Genomic DNA, 4,342 nt, shown 5'->3' on the forward strand with positions numbered 1-4,342 from the left:
AAATTCATAAAGTATGTTTAAATATTTTAACAAGTGTTAATTTATTTTTAAAATATGTTTGAATATCATTTATAATGTGTTTAAATTTTTAAAATATTTAAACAAATTTTAAAATAATCAAACACATTTTTAAAATATATTGAAATATTTTAAAATTTCCTTGTCAAAATCAGACTCAAAAAATTATTATTTCTCATTACAAAAAATTTGTAATCTTTTAAATAATATTCATTGTTATATAAGTTTTAATATAGTTAAAATCATGTATTTTTATAGTATACTATTGAACTAATTTATTTTAAATTAATATTTGTTTACATATTAAGCAATAAATATTTATTTAGAAATATTATGTGTTAGATATTTTTTAATAAATATTTTTTAAATAATGTTATAAAAAGTATTATGTAATAAATTTTAAATATGTAATGAATATTTTATTATGTTTAAAAATTATTATTATTATTATATATATATATATATATATATATATATATATATATATATATATATATATATATATATATATATATATAAAATATTTTTTAAATAATGTTATAAAAAGTATTATGTAATAAATTTTAAATATGTAATGAATATTTTATTATGTTTAAAAATTATTATATATATATATATATATATATATATATATATATATATATATATATATATATATATATATATATATATATATATATATATATATATATATATATATATATATATATATTAAAATTATTAAAGAAACAAAATGTCTAGCCTAATGGTTTGCGTTGCTAAACTGATATTCGATAATATACCTAAATAAATACTTTGTTGGTTTTGGTTTGATGTTCAATCCTTATTTACATCATTTCTGTCTATATTCTTATGCACAAATTTGATATATTTAACCTTGTATTTTAAAAAAATATGAAATCTTATATAATTTTATGGATGAGATAATTCTACATTCAAACGAAACAAATTTATAATCAATTATCAACGTCGAAATGCATATTTCTTTTTTTTCTAATATTTTAAAAAATGTTAAATCTTCATCATTTTATCATTTTATGAATGAGGGAACTTCTACATTTGCAATAAATCATCATAGCCACAATTTTTAATAATTTTGTTTTATACTTCATTTTCTTTTTTCACTCAAATATTTTTAAAAAGTTAGTTCTTCATTATTTTTACTCAAATAAATTTTTTGTAGTTATTGGGTGTTGTCATAATTTAGATGACATGTATAAAAATTCGTGACTCTAATTTAATACATACAATAATAAATTTAATTCGTTTGATATAAATAATTTGATATGATAAATTATCTCACTCCTTATCCAAAATACATATATTGATACAATAATCTGATAATAAAACATCAAATTTTGCATAAACTAACAAATTTATTAATTAAAACCGCGACGTGAATAGCTCAAACCATTAATGATATATATCAATTCAACTTACAAAAGAAGATGAATACATTTTCGATATCATGAAAGTTCTCGCATACCATATTAAAAGAATTATCTAGCCGAAGGGCTTATAGATGGCAAGTTCTGAGATGATTCCTTGAATTGATGCAACTGTAGCAACAAGACTCACAATGAAGCAAAACACACTTAGAAGTTTCATCCCTATCCACATAGAAGAATACTTTGGCACTTTAAGTCGTGTTAGGTACATCTCTGTTGGAAAGTACACTGTCAAGGGAAAGAAGGATAAAGCTCCTATCAAACCCACAACGCTGTTGAAGAACGGAAGTAAGATAGCAATAATTGTTGTTATTATCACATAAAATGTCCTCCATATCAACCTGAACATATTCACTCTCCATATACCAACCAAAGGAATTCTTACACCATATTCTTTTGTCATCATTTTGCTTTGTGGCCACTTCTCACTGCCCCAGTTTTCCACAAGGGAAAATACAGGTTGTGAAAATACCTGATAAGCTCCGACTAGATGAATAACGATGAAAAGATTACCAATGTCGACCAGCCAAAATGGTTCATAAAATCCAAATCCAGTTAAAAAATTTCCCGGTGCGCTATTGCCAAATGCTGCATAGCCTAGAATACCACATAATGCATAAAAGAATGTGGTGATTAAAATTGCATTCAGGGATGCTTTCCTCATGGTTTTGTTTTCTGGTGGACTTGATTTAAGCGTGTCCTGTAAAAAAAAATTATATTTCATCGTTTAATATTACCTAGGAAGAATAGCGAGTACGATAAAAGAAAGATATAAAAGAATATGCTTAACATCACTTGCCTGTATCTCAACAATAACCATACTGAAACAATATGCAAAAGCTATGTTTCCAAGTGCTTGAAAGGTGTTCCATATCTTTTTTGTACTTGTGATATCCACTCCAATAAGTTAACTACTCCAGTAAGACCTGTCTCCAAATGGTGTCCTTTTTCTATATATACATATAAAAATAGAGTGATGTATGTGTTAAATAACTTATAAGCATAACCACAAGTAAAATTCTATAATTTTAATATTTAGATAAAAATTGTTGATGATTAACCTGCAATTTTTGCTATGGAGAGACCTATGCCGATAGAAGCATAACCAAAAGACATGACGGCAGCAACAATAGAGAGCCATGAAAGTTCATGGAAATCTGGAATTTGGCTTAGAAAAATCTGAAAGACCCCAAAGATGATCATATATGGATAATTGGCAGTATCACAATCTGCTTCTTGACCATACTTGTGAAAGCAGTTAGATTTTTTTATGGCCCTAGTTAGAAAAAACAAGCAAATTTTTAGTATTCTCACAACTTTTATTTAATAAAATGAATTATAGATTTAGGTGAGAGATTCTTACACTATACTAATAGATGCAGTTAGAGTGTAACCAATGGTACAACCCACAAGATTTATGTATTGTGCCAATCCACACAACTTGTGTTGATATCCTCCTGTAGATAAAGAGATACAAAAGTTTACACTATTATAAATCAATAAATTTATTAGGGACACTTTCCTCTAATAAATTTAAATCTCTATCATTAGATTAAAATTTATCTCATAACCATCTAGAATATTTGGAGCAGTAACTTTGGATTTAACTCTTTTTTATTTGGTTACTTAAAATATTAAATTTTATTAAAACAGAATCAAATATTTTACTTGAAAGTGAAACATTAAACATGGAATATTTTACTGACCTAAAATACTTTTTACACTCTCTATGTAGGTGCGATTTCTAGTTCCATGGATAGGATCAGGATACCTATAGCAATCACAAAGTAGACAAGCAGTGAAGTAAGTGATGATGGAGAAGAGCATGAGAACGACAGACCCTGCAATCCACCCCAATTGTGCAAATGCCCATGCCAATGATAACACTCCAGATCCAATGACAGCGGTAACTATGTGTGCACTTGCGGTCATGCATGTTCCTTAATGAATCATAATTAAATCATAATCATTGTCAGCGACAAAACAATATATAAATTGTTCTAACATGGACATGATACTCAATAAATATCTATATTAATAAAATTTTGAAAAGATAACTTAATTAAATATATTTGACACGCCCTATGGCAAAGGTGTCAGTGCTACATATATTTTGATAATATGTCAAACTACAAACCTGTTCGTTTTATGCGACCATCGTCGTCATATTTACTATCTTCTATGGAAAAGCTACTTTCAACTGTCATGCTTTTCTCTTTGCTTTTTTTCTTTGGAAAAAATGATATGAAATTCTTAGCCACTAAGCCCTTTTTAAATGAAATTTAAGAATATTTTACTATAAAAATATAAAAATATAGTAAAAGATTGACCAAAGTCTGGTTCTATTTAGAATATGTTTGATAAGTTCTATTTTTGAGCTTATAATTTATAATCTAAAATGATAATTTAGACCCGTTTGATAACGGTCATTTCATCACGAACTTATAACTTTTTTTTTAATTTATAGCTTATTTTTTAAACGCTATTTTAAATAGTATTTTCCTTATAGCTTATCATTTTTTTTTCTTCCTTTTTAATCATTATTATTTTAACAAAAAACTATTTTTATGTTTTATAATTTATTTTAATTTAATATGAAATAATTATGTATTAAATATTTTTTATGTCATTTAAGATTTATAAGTTAGTTGAACCGCTAATTTTACCAAACACTCCAACTAGCTTATCAGCTATCAATCTCAACCATCTGTTATAAATTATAAGCTATCAGTCATCAGTCATAAGCTAAAAGCTATCGGTTAGCTTATCAAACAACCTTTATTTTTATTAAATGCACTAATAAGAAGAAAAAAAATTATTTATTTTACTAAAAAGGATAATTGGTTAATTCCTTAAGAAGACGTTCTTATCCAGAA

General features: G+C 25.4%; 1 pseudogene; it reads right to left on the reverse strand.

Annotated features, from left to right (window-relative positions):
- Positions 1 to 1,521: 1,521 nt before the first annotated feature.
- Positions 1,522 to 3,673, reverse strand: LOC131641948 (amino acid permease 6-like; annotated as a pseudogene).
- Between the last annotated feature and the right edge of the window lie 669 nt (positions 3,674 to 4,342).

Source organism: Vicia villosa, unplaced genomic scaffold, assembly GCF_029867415.1.
Source record: "Vicia villosa cultivar HV-30 ecotype Madison, WI unplaced genomic scaffold, Vvil1.0 ctg.004314F_1_1, whole genome shotgun sequence".
In the NCBI taxonomy this organism is placed as follows: Eukaryota; Viridiplantae; Streptophyta; class Magnoliopsida; order Fabales; family Fabaceae; genus Vicia; species Vicia villosa.